Here is a 13,456-nt window from a genome sequence, read left to right as displayed (position 1 = left end):
TTGAAGTTTCCTGACCAGCGACTCTTTCTCTTTCCCCCAACCCCCACCTCACTCCCCCCCCCCGCTTCTCCCCCTCTTTCTGTGTATCACTGTTTGGGGGGCTTTAATCAGTTTTTAAACCATTATCACCTCTCCCTAGCCCCCTCCTCACTTTCCCGACTCGGCCCCTCAACTCTACCTCTTCAAGTTCTTCACCCCTTTAAAACATTTTTTTCTCAAGACTGATTGGGTAGGGGGTTGTGGAAGAGAAAGAGAGAAGAAAAGTTGCAAACGTTTCCTCTCTTCCTAAGCTTCCTGCCCCCACCCACCCCTCAGAGAAGAAGATAATATAGTGAAAAGAAAAGGAGGAGGAGAGAGCGACGGGACGGGACGCGAGCGGTAGCGCAGCCGCTCTCCCGGCTCCACGGCGGCGCCTCGCAAGTCCGGGAGGTGAGGGGGGCCCGAGGGGAGACGCATGACAACTTTCGTTTCCCCCAGTGGGAGCTGGGAGGCCGGCGGTCCCCAAAGTAAGTGGCCTTCGGCGGGCCGCGCGGGGTGTGCGGGCCGGAGGGCGCGGGGACGCAGGGCTCCGGCGCCTGCCCGCGCCAGCAGCATGGACGCTTCGCGGCGCGCCCAGAAGCCTCTGTGCCGGCCGCCGCGCTCTTGCCCGGCGGGATCTGCTTTCGCCTCCGGGCGTCCCGGCCACCTTTTCGGAAGGCGGAGTGGGGGCGGCTGCGACCGGTACTCGCGAGAACGTTTTAAGTGGAGGTGTAGGCCTTGCTGGGGGCCGGCCCGAGTGGGAAGGGGGCGGGCAGCGGGGTCGCGGACGGTGCGCCTCTAGCAGCGCCGCGCCTAACCGAGTCGGCTGGGTCCGGACCCCGCGGACAGGAGCCGTCGCCGCGGGACCCGGTACCTTCGCCAGCGAAGCTGCCCACTTCCAGGCGCGACTGTTACACAACACGCCTGCCAATTGGGGCCCCGGCCTGACTGTTCCCATTATACCCAATTCGTCTTTGGTGTAAGCAGCGAGGCCACCTGGGTGGTGACGGTGTTGCTTTCTTAAACCAAATCAACCAACCAAAAAAAAAAAAAAACCAAAAAATTTCATACCAGGGCCCGGTGCGCTAGTGACGTCTTTATTTACATTCCCCATAAAACGTGAGAAAATTTAAAAAGCCCATGTTTATCATGTTTCATTTTATGTAATAAAACACCAGGGAGAATATACTTATGCAAAACCTTAAGTTTTCAGATGCTGGGTGCATGTGCTAAAGGAAACCGGTCGTTAACTTGAAAAAATAAAAGTAGGTTTTTAAAAAAAGAAAAAGAATTCAGGATTTTTCCAGGTTTAACAAAATGAATGGGTATTGTAAAATCTAAAGCTTATTAAATGCCAATTGCAAAGATTCTTGGCGTTTTGAAGTTCTCCGGATTGTTTCAGGTTGTTTGGAGAAAGCACACCTCTAACCACCCTGTAATGAGTAAGGTGGAGAGAAAAATACTTGTTGCATAATCTCATTTGCGGTGGGGTTTGCTGTGCGGTCCTGCGTGAAGCAAGGGGAGGTGAGGTAAGATGCAGGATCTTAAAAACTCTGAAGTTTTATTTATCCGGTCCTCTGGCTGCCACTTCTGCTCTAAAGATTGTAAGTAAATATTCTTACAAGTGAACAAAACTTATCAAACCTGTTTAGAAAACGACCAGGTATGCGTGCGTGCGTGTGTGTGTGGTGTTTTTGAAGTTTACCATGGATGAAAGACTTAATCACTACTATTTGGGGAATTTAGATGTCAGAAAAAAATGCCTCTTTATGTCACCGACCCAGTGGGGCTGATTGAAAGTGCAAGTAGGTGACAACTGTTTCCTCAAAGAATTTGTTCTATTTCATTTCCATGGAAGAAAGAGATTTTAAAACTTAAGGTAAAACTTTAAAAGAAGAAAATAATCTCTTACCAACCAAGGTCAATTACTTTTAATTATTTCTTTCTTTTTTTTTTTGATAATTATGTGTATTGGTGGACACACAGCTTGGGAAACCTTAATTAATTGAGGTTTGTGGAGTTTTGTATTTGGCAAAGGCAGCAGCTTGCAGAAGTAAATGAAAAACTAAGAATTCATGGCTTTGTGTAGGTATTTTAGTCAGTATGACTAGGCATTGGAAATGTTTTTTTATTTTTAAATAAAATTGTGGAATTAACAGAGTCTGAGGACTGTGTGGAAGGTTGCTGTTAAAAAATTATCTTTTGCTTAACATTTATTAACAGTTTGTGTAAACACTTGGACTGAAGAATAACAGTCCCAAAGGTGTCTTTTAAATAAAATAATTTGCACATATCAAAGTTCCACATGGGGAAAAATTAGAAATTTTATTCTTAATTCTGATGGTAACATGGTGAATAATAGTGTATGAGAATAATTCAAGCACTGTAAACCTACATTCATATGTTAAAAATGTATGAACTGTTATAATGATGTTTAAATTTTTAAATTTTAATTTCTGGTATGTTAGAAACTCAAGGTAAAATATATGATTTGGTATAAAATTGTGGTTAGTTTATTTGGGTGGCCCGATTAGACATTGTAGTTTTTTGGAGAGTGCATGATTATGGAGTGGGAGGCAGGGGACAGAAGTGCTGAATTTTCCAGTTTTGCTCTTTGTTTAATTTGAGAAGTCCTTGTCCTTTGGTTCAGTTTGGTAACTGTAAAATAAATCTGTAAAATTTGAGATGATGGCCAGAATCTTTTTTTTGTTTATTTGGTTGGGTTGTTTGTTTGTTTGCTTGTTGGGGGAAGGGCATAGGCTGGAAATGAACCCTGGTCTCCCGCATGGTAGGCAAGAATTCTACCACTGAGCTACCCTTGCACCCTTTGTGTGCTTTTTTTTTCTCAGGGGCATGCATCAGGAATTGAACCCTGGTCTCTGGCATGGCTGGCGAAGAACTCTGCCTGTTGAGCCACCATGGCCCAATGACCAGAATCTTAATGGTAGTAACTGAGAAGGGATCAAAAGATATCTCCTGTAAACCCAGTTGTTTCCTTTTTTTTCCCTATATATTTAAAAATTATGTGTAGTGTGGTTGAGAGTGGAGGTGAGGCCAAGATCAAAGTTTAAGAGTAGATTTGAGGCTAGGAGAAGGTCTAGGGTTGATGTGTGAGTTTGTTTTGATGTTATTTTCTGTAAATGCCGGTATTTGGGACTTAATTCAGTGGCATTTTTGGAAAGTTTATATATATATTGATCAAACAGACTTAGATAGCTGTTCAATATACATTTTTTTCTGTTTTTCAACCAATCATGATCTCCTAGATGTACTTTTCTAGAATTACCAGTGTAATTTATGTTAGAAGCCTAAGTTTTCCTAGTGTATCTGAGGAAAATGAAGTTTTCTATCCTGTGCTATCTGGACTAAAAATTTCACTGAAGATTTAACATTTTTAAAGTGCTTTGAGAACTCAGTCAAAAGGTACTTAAAATGAGAAGTAAATAAAGACAGAATAGACCAATTTGGATCAGAATCTCAAGAAAAGGGAGTACATAAATCAAGGGAAACAGAAACCAGATTTTATTAAATATCTCAACAGATTGAAGAAACTAGTTGAAAAGGGTTCGTGGGGAAAACCACAGTAGATACTTGATTGGCTTCTTTTTAAATTAAGTGCATCAAATTTAAAAACCGAGACATCGACCATCATAAAAGAAAATCTTAACTAATGTTGACTTAAGCAAAACATGAAGAAAATTGGTCTTGCCCAAAGTCTCATATGATATATTCCAAAGCCAGATGTTAGTTTTTATCTGATTTTCTTGTGTTGTGCATAATCGGATATTTTGATACATTTTATTAGCCCAGATGATGAAGGGTTGGCTGTAGTATGGGTGGATGAGGTTCATAAAGTTCGGTGGGAATTTCAAAAGCAGGCTCCGGCTTTAAAAAGAGGCCATTCTTATACGCGGACTGATTGAGAAAAGGGATTAGAAATTTAACCAGATACATGACTAAAAAACCAGATAGGAATGGCTCAAAAAGTAGGACCTAAGGCAGATTCCTAGGACAGATACAAAGAAACAATAAAAGCTTGCCAAGCATTTAATTGGTAAAGAAGGAAATGGGGTATATCTTTAAATAAAAGGAAAATATAAAGGGAAAATTATCTTCAGATACTCAGCAACAAGAAGACGGTAATGAAATTCTTTTCCTTGATTGGGATTAGAACCTCATTATAGATACCAACAAAAAGAGGATTTTTTTTTATTACATGAAAAATTTAATCTTGGGGGTAGGTAGTGAATAAAGTAAGTTATGAACAAGGAATGTAAAACTTGAAATTGTTGGAGATAAATTGAAAAGAGAGGGAGACCCATTGCAATTTCATGGCCTATTTTGAGTAATTTGGGAAGGAGGGATAAGTTATGAGAAGTTGAAACTAGTAACTAAATTGATTTCTGGATTAACTGCAAATATAAACTAATAAAACAAAACATTTATTAAAGGTGTACTATGTACATGTGCTGAGGTGTATGCCAAAAGTTTGGGATACTGGTCCTTGCTCTTAAGGAGGGTAGGATTATGAGAATTTTAAGGCAAGTATATACGTATGCAAAGATAAACAATAATCAGACAGCTGGTAAGTGCCAAATTTATGATTTAAACTAGAAGGAGATGGTGGGTTTTCTGGGAGGTAATCATGGGAGATCTAATGAATTTGACTTTGGCCTTAAAAAATAGTTAGCATTTGTATGGGAGAAGGGAAGCTTGGGGGGGGGGCATCAAAGTTGAAAGTTTTTTGTTCATTGTTCATTAATCAGATTTGTCTTGCATCTCTGTGTGCTGGGCACTGGGCATACAGTAGAAAAGAAGGTAAGTAAGGTTTTTTCCCTTAAGGGACTTACATTCTAGTGGGAGAAGACAGGACAATAAACAAGTAAACAATACATGAAAATCTGATGTCAAATAGTGACATAATGATGTGTTGGGAAGATAATGACCAGGCTCAAGGAAATTTATAGTCATGGTCCCTCTTATTCTGTAAATGTTCTTACGGAAACATGTAAGTTTTGAATTTTTAACTCCTAGTTAGTTTATCTACAGTTCTTATGTTGCCATTTGTTAAGAATCTTATGTTTTTACAGTGAGGTTAATATTGCTTACTATTTATTTAGGCTTGTTATGTTTTGGGTTATAAACTTAGGAGAAATAGTCACAATAGTCTTAAAAAGTGAAGCTAAATTCCAAGGACAGTTTGTTTTGATGGAGCTGTATATGAGAGCATACAAAACAAATGATGTGCAAATAGTATCGGGGTTCAAACAGTTTGGGCTTAATTACCAAATTGGTAGAATAGGGTCAGGGTTGACATCTGTCCAGGACTTGTCTGTGTGATACATGAATTGAGTGGGACATTTGGATTGCCATGTACTCTGTATGCTTAATTTTCTCCTAAAAAGTCTGTAGGGGGGTTGTCACTAGACATTGTCTTCAGTTTATAATTTTTACTATTTTTTCTACAGGTAGTAGAAACCTGAAGTGAAAGTGTTCCCAAATGGGAAAGTCTGGATTCCTTTTGTACTTATCTCACTACCAGAATTTTTTTCCTTTTTTCTTTTGGTCATTGCTGTTTAGAGGATATTCTTTATCATGTCAACTAAAATATTATTAATGACTATTTTTTTGTGACTTAGTGACTATTTCATGTTTTGGGGCACATTTACAAAGTGTACCCTGAAGAAACCTGTTCCTTCCCCTTCACTATTTATTCCAGTTTTAAACTTAAAAAAAAAATTATATAGGTGAAATTGTAAGGGATTCCAAAAAGGGCTTATATCAAAGGTGTGTCTATAGAACCAAACTTCTTGAAAATTTTTCTATATGCACCTAACCAGTTTTCATCTATAGTGTGTTCTGACAGGCTTGAGGTAGTAAGCCTACGCAAAAGAGAAAAATTTTAAAAAGGAATAATGTTTCCTTGAGTCCCTCCTTAAAATTTTCCCTTAGAGGGCAGGCCATAGTGGCTCAGCAGGCAACAACGCTTGCCTGCCATGCCAGAGGACCCTGGTTTGATTCCCGGTGCCTGCCCATGTATTAAAAAAAAAAAAAATTCCCTTAGAAGAGAATTATGGATATAAGTGCTAGGGGCCTGTGTGGTGTGTGCATGAAAGCTGATATTACACTTACTTTCAGAAGTATTTGGGAAGGACAGTAGAATTCAGATTTTAATGTTTGTATGGGGGTGGTGGTGGGGGTAAAACTGCAATTTATAGAAGAGATACACAATAAATCATAATGGTGTAGCAAAGAAATTAATGTTAAATATCTGTTTCCTCTCTTGAAACAATTCGGAACATATATAGAGGAGTAATTGCCACCTAATGTATGCATTGTATAAATTTTTTTAAATACACAATTCGTATCCTAAGGTAGTGCCTGGTAGAGTTGGCTTTTAATAAATGTTTGCTGAATAAATTGAATTAATTCTCACAACTGCTGGTGTTTATTGAAGCTCCATCATGTATCTCCAGCACCTGTTTGCTCAAGCTTAATGAATAGTGTTTTTTGTGCTTGCTGGTGTTTGAGCAGTATGTGCCCACCAGGACCTAGCGTCTAATCACACCTCCAGCTTCCTTGACCCTGTGGCTGGCTGGCTCTGACCTCATCCTTTCGTAAATGGCAGGTTATTGTTTCCTGTCGGCTCCCTCTGCTCACATTCTAACAGCTCCTTCCCTCCTTTCCTTCTGAGCCGCTGAGCTTGTCCTCTTCTCGTCACTTTCCAGAAAAGCAAATGTCAACCATCTGTCCTGTTTTGTGGTATGTTTTTGTTGTTGTTTGTTTTTTTGGTTGGGAGAGAAGCACCTTCTCCAGAAAGAAAGTTCCTGACTTTGTTTTATTAACTGTACATGGCATATAAAGCATGGTGTTATTTTCTCTTCCTTCCTAGCTTTAGTTAAAATCTTGTGTTCACTTGAAAACAAACCAGCAGAAATGTTTTGATGATACAAACCAACTGAAAAATGAAAAATAACATTTTTTGAGATCTCTCCCTGTTCTCCACCTCTCCTCTACCAGATACATGGTAATCTGTATTTAATAACCATAAAGTTTTTGGCTATAATAATGGAATTGTGTTTATGTTAAAAATTTTTTCATCTGTTAAGGATACGTATGGAAGTGTTTATAGGCAAAATGAAAGGATGGCTAGTATTTGTTTTTAAAAAACTTGAGAGTAGTCATAAACACAAATGGGAAATAAAATGATAATGGCAAAATTTTTGTACTTGTTGAAGCTGGATGATGGCACATTGGGTTTGTTATTTACGTTTGCGTAGATTTGGGTATGTCCGTAATAATGAATGGAAAATATCAATGTAGGGGAAGATATTTAATAAAGTAAAACTGTGTGGTTGGACATTTGAGCTAATTGGCTAGTCAATAATCTCTTGCATTTTCAGTAAGTTATCTTTAATGATGTATTTTTAAGAATGGGAAGAATTAGTAGAACCATCACAAGAAGTACTTCAAACTCAACTTTAAGATCTGTAAAAATATATCTTATGGTTTATATTTTGTCCCTTTTATTCTTAGAATAAGACATGAGTTATTATTTGTTTGCATGAGCAGGCTCCAGGAATTGAACCTGGGTCTCCGGCGTGGCAGGTGAGAACTCTGCCACTGAGCCACTGTTGCCCGAGTTAATTCATTTATAGATGAAGAAACTGAGACTTAAAGATACTAAGTAATTTATTTAAATCTCACAGCAAGTAAAAAGAGCTGGAGCTGAGATCTTCTGATTCTTTGTTGGGTTCTCATTCACCTATACACTTACTTAAAATGCTTTTTTTTTGTGGTCATACACACCAAAAGTTTTCAAACATTTTGGTGTCAGGATACCTTTATACCCTTAAAAATTGTGGAGGACGGCAAAGAGTTTTTGTTTATGTGGTCTGCATCAATATTTAACATTATAGAAATAAAACTGAGAAATATTTCAAATATTTATTCATTAAAAAGTAACAAACTTATTAAATGTTTATATAAGTAGCATACTTTTATAAAGAAGGTATTCCCCCCAAAAAAGAAATAGTGAGAAGAGTAGCATTAATTTACATTTCTACCATATTTTAAAATATATTGCTTAATACAAGACAGCTGGGTTTTCATTACTGCTTCCATTGTATTCATTTTGTTGTGATGTTCTTTTAATTGAAGTATATGAAGAAAATCTGGCTACACAATGGACTTTGTAGTTGGAAAGGAAAAGATGTATGGTAATAGTCTTTTCACATAATTATGGATGTTACAAGTGGTAGATTCTTAAAGGTTAGTTGCAGTGTTGAATCTGAAAACATATCATGGAGTCAGAAACTAAAATAGAAGTTACCAGGGGCTGGGTGGAGGTAGGGAATGGTTAATTGGTACAGAATTTCTGTTTGGGGTGAGGCAAACTTTTGGTAATGGTGGCATACATTGTAAATATAGTTAACACACTGAATTATATACCTTAAAGTGGATAAAATGGAAAATTTTAGGTTGAATATATGTTATAGAATAAAAATTTTTTTATTAATTAAAAAAATTAACTAACACATTTAGAAATCATTCCATTCTACATATACAATCAGTAATTCTTAATATCACATAGATGCATATTCATCATTTCTTAGTACATTTGCATCGATTTAGAAAAAGAAATAGAAAGACAACAGAAAAAGAAATAAAACGATAATAGAGAGAAAAAAATAAAAATTAAAAAATAAAAAAACTATACCTCAGATGCAGCTTCATTCAGTGTTTCAACATAATTACATTACAATTAGGTAGTATTGTGCTGACCATTTCTGAGTTTTTGTATCCAGTCTTGTTGCACAGTCTGTATCCCTTCAGCTCCAATTACCCATTATCTTACCTTATTTCTATCTCCTGATGGTCTCTGTTACCAATGACATATTCCAAGTTTATTCTCTAATGTCGGTTCACATCAGTGGGACCATATAGTATTTGTCCTTTAGTTTTTGGCTAGTCTCACTCAGCATAATGTTCTCTAGGTCCATCCATGTTATTACATGCTTCATAAGTTTATTCTGTCTTAAAGCTGCTTAATATTCCATCGTATGTGTATACCACAGTTTGTTTAGCCACTCTTCTGTTGATGGACATTTTGGCTGTTTCCATCTCTTTGTAATTGTAAATAATGCTACTATAAACATTGGTGTGCAAATGTCCGTTTGTGTCTTTGCCCTTAAGTCCTCTGAGGAGATACCTAGCAATGGTATTGCTGGGTCGTATGGCAATTCTATATTCAGCTTTTGGAGGACCCGCCAAACTGCCTTCCACAGTGGTTGCACCATTTGACATTCCCACCAACAGTGGATAAGTGTGCCTCTTTCTTCGCATCCTCTCCAGCACTTGTCATTTTCTGTTTTGTTGATAATGGCCATTCTGGTGGGTGTGATATGATATCTCATTGTGTTTTTTTTTTTTTTTTTTTATTAACGGAAAGAAAGAAAAAAAAAATTAACACAACATTTAGAAATCATACCGTTCTACATATGCACTCAGTAATTCTTAACATCATCACATAGATGCATGATCATCGTTTCTTAGTACATTTGCATCGGTTTAGAGGAACTAGCAACACAACAGAAAAAGATATAAAATGTTAATATAGAGAAAAGAAATAAAAGTAGTAATAATAGTAAAAAACAAAAAACAAAAAAACCCTGTAGCTCAGATGCAGCTTCATTCAGTGTTTTAACATGATTACTTTACAATTAGGTATTATTGTGCTGTCCATTTTTGAGTTTTTGTATCTAGTCCTGTTGCACAGTCTGTATCCCATCCGCTCCAATTACCCATTATCTTACCCTGTTTCTAACTCCTGCTGGACTCTGTTACCAGTGACATATTTCAAGTTTATTCTCGAATGTCCGTTCACATCAGTGGGACCATACAGTATTTGTCCTTTAGTTTTTGGCTGGACTCACTCAGCATAATATTCTCTAGGTCCATCCATGTTATTACATGCTTCATAAGTTTATCTTGTCTTAAAGCTGCATAATATTCCATCGTATGTATATACCACAGTTTATTTAGCCATTCTTCTGTTGATGGACATTTTGGCTGTTTCCATCTCTTTGCAATTGTAAATAACGCTGCTATAAACATTGGTGTGCAAATGTCCGTCTGTGTCTTTGCCCTTAAGTCCTTTGAGTAGATACCTAGCAATGGTATTGCTGGGTCGTATGGCAATTCTATATTCAGCTTTTTGAGGAACCGCCAAACTGCCTTCCACAGTGGTTGCACCATTTGACATTCCCACCAACAGTGGATAAGTGTGCCTCTTTCTTCGCATCCTCTCCAGCACTTGTCATTTTCTGTTTTGTTGATAATGGCCATTCTGGTGGGTGTGAGATGATATCTCATTGTGGTTTTGATTTGCATTTCTCTAATGGCCAGGGACATTGAGCATCTCTTCATGTGCCTTTTGACCATTTGTATTTCCTCTTCTGAGAGGTGTCTGTTCAAGTCTTTTTCCCATTTTGTAACTGGGTTGGCTGTCTTTTTGTTGTTGAGTTGAACAATCTCTTTATAAATTCTGGATACTAGACCTTTATGTGATATGTCGTTTCCAAATATTGTCTCCCATTGTGTAGGCTGTCTTTCTACTTTCTTGATGAAGTTCTTTGATGCACAAAAGTGTTTCATTTTGAGGAGCTCCCATTTATTTATTTCTTTCTTCAGTGCTCTTGCTTTAGGTTTAAGGTCCATAAAACCGCCTCCAATTGTAAGATTCATAAGATATCTCCCTACATTTTCCTCTAACTGTTTTATGGTCTTAGACTTAATGTTTAGATCTTTGATCCATTTTGAGTTAACTTTTGTATAGGGTGTGAGATACGGGTCCTCTTTCATTCTTTTGCGTATGGATATCCATTTCTCTAGGCACCATTTATTGAAGAGACTGTTCTGTCCCAGGTGAGTTGGCTTGACTGCCTTATCAAAGATCAAATGTCCATAGATGAGAGGGTCTATATCTGAGCACTCTATTCGATTCCATTGGTCAATATATCTATCTTTATGCCAGTACCATGCTGTTTTGACCACTGTGGCTTCATAATATGCCTTAAAGTCCGGCAGCGTGAGACCTCCAGCTTTGTTTTTTTTCCTCAAGATACTTTTAGCAATTCGGGGCACCCTGCCCTTCCAGATAAATTTGCTTATTGGTTTTTCTATTTCTGAAAAATAAGTTGTTGGGATTTTGATTGGTATTGCGTTGAATCTGTAAATCAATTTAGGTAGAATTGACGTCTTAACTATATTTAGTCTTCCAATCCATGAACACGGTATGCCCTTCCATCTATTTAGGTCTTCTCTGATTTCTTTTTAACAGTTTTTGTAGTTTTCTTTGTATAGGTCTTTTGTCTCTTTAGTTAAATTTATTCCTAAGTATTTTATTCTTTTAGTTGCAATTGTAAATGGAATTCGTTTCTTGATTTCCCCCTCAGCTTGTTCATCGCTAGTGTATAGAAACACTACAGATTTTTGAATGTTGATCTTGTAACCTGCTACTTTGCTGTACTCATTTATTAGCTCTAGTAGTTTTGCTGTGGATTTTTCTGGGTTTTCGACGTATAGTATCATATCGTCTGCAAACAGTGATAGTTTTACTACTTCCTTTCCAATTTTGATGCCTTGTATTTCTTTTTCTTGTCTAATTGCTCTGGGTAGAACCTCCAACACGATGTTGAATAATAGTGGTGATAATGGACATCCTTGTCTTGTTCCTGATCTTAGGGGGAAAGTTTTCAATTTTTCCCCATTGAGGATGATATTAGCTGTGGGTTTTTCATATATTCCCTCTATCATTTTAAGGAGGTTCCCTTGTATTCCTGTCCTTTGAAGTGTTTTCAATAGGAAAGGATGTTGAATCTTGTCAAATGCCTTCTCTGCATCAATTGAGATGATCATGTGATTTTTCTGCTTTGATTTGTTGATATGGTGTATTACATTAATTGATTTTCTAGAATAAAAATTTCAATAAAGAATAGTAAAAGTCAGACTTGTCACTTCTACTTTAAGGTTCTGTTGGAAAAACAGATTAACATTAAAAGAAACATGATATATTAAAAGGTAAACAAAACTATTGGTCCATCTTGTACTTTGAATAGATCTTTGACCTATGTGTGATTTTGTGACGTCATACTTTGGTCATTTGAAAAATAATACTTTACTGAGTTAGGCACATCTTTCAAATGTTTACACATTTTCATTACACAACATTTAAAAAAATCGTATTTATTAATATGACCATCAGTCTCATCAGGAAAGCCTTTTGAGAACTGGGAAGTAGTCACAAATACAAGTTTTCCAAAATTCATGTTTTCTCTTGAAATTTCAAATGTTATCACTGGCGACAGATATTGTCTATTTTTCCTTGAGATGACATGCTCACTTTATTCGTTTAGAGAAAGTATCTACCAAATAGCTAACTCTGAATAACCAAAAGTTGTCTACCTTCCATTCTTATAAGCACCAATGGTATTCCATGAAAAAAGTAGTTAGTTTAGCTCACAATTCAAACAATTACATAAATGCTTTCTCTCTGGACAACCATTGTACTTATGTGTATAGCAGAAGTGTTCTATGGGACTTTCCATTTTCATCCCATAGAATAGTAAAAAGACCTGTTCTCAAGGGTTGAGATTTAATAAAATTAATAATTTATTGCTTTATCAAGGGCATTAAGTGGAATTTGCCCCTTTTATATATATATAATAAAAAATATATATATATATATATAACTATATATATATATATATATATAAATGATTGATTGGAAGGGAAGAATAGAATTGCTTTAAGTATAGTTTAATGCTTTGAGTCATGCAAAAACACCAGCAGTTTTACCCACCATTGCTTTTGTACCGTCAGAGCAGATATCAACACAGCACATGCTCACACTGAGCCCACTTATACGTATGAGCACATGCTCACACTCATTTCTGTCTGTGCTCAAGATCGGGGTATTCAGCCATGTTTTTCCTTAAATTGCAAGATGATAACATATGTGAGGGGAGAGTGGAGGGCTCTTGGCAGTTTGTTCCTTCCTAACTAGGGAGTTGTTCTATTTTTTCCCCCTGGGAAAGCTGTGAGATGACAGAAGACAAATAAGGTGAGAAAGAGGAAATAGTGAAAGAGAAGAGGATTGGAGTAGAGTGATCATGCAAACAACCAGAGGCGAGCAGGGCTCCAGATAGAGTGGAGATAAGCATTAGAGGACCTGGAGGAGGACTACAGGAAGAACTGGGTTCCCCGGTGCTGGGTGCTGGAAGAATCCGGCAGGGGAAGGAGGAGATGAGTGCAGCAGGAGTCATGGATATGAACGTCTATATGAAAGATTTCCATCAAAATATAGCTAAAATAACTGTGCTAGAAAGTCTGACTTTTATTTTAATGCCTTACCAGTTATCAAATTCTATAACCTGTA

The 13,456-nt window shown here is 37.3% G+C and overlaps 1 protein-coding gene across 6 annotated transcripts in view; it reads left to right on the top strand.

The window, feature by feature from the left end:
- The first annotated feature begins 44 nt into the window (after positions 1-44).
- DUSP16 (dual specificity phosphatase 16) overlaps positions 45-13,456 on the top strand; it is a 102,590-nt gene continuing 89,178 nt past the window's right edge. The window contains exons 1-2 of one of the 6 annotated variants that reach the window (XM_077170099.1): positions 6,243-6,780; positions 6,911-7,045. The gene's annotated coding sequence lies outside the window, so the exon portion shown is untranslated. Of the gene's footprint in view, positions 507-820; positions 1,623-6,242; positions 6,781-6,910; positions 7,046-13,456 lie in introns of those variants that run through there. The other 5 variants (XM_077170092.1, XM_077170091.1, XM_077170100.1 and 2 more) reach the window with 5 other exon arrangements.

The sequence above is a fragment of the Tamandua tetradactyla genome, chromosome 7, assembly GCF_023851605.1.
Source record: "Tamandua tetradactyla isolate mTamTet1 chromosome 7, mTamTet1.pri, whole genome shotgun sequence".
In the NCBI taxonomy this organism is placed as follows: Eukaryota; Metazoa; Chordata; class Mammalia; order Pilosa; family Myrmecophagidae; genus Tamandua; species Tamandua tetradactyla.
Note: the sequence above shows the minus strand (reverse complement) of the source record. Positions and strands in the feature narration are given on the sequence as shown.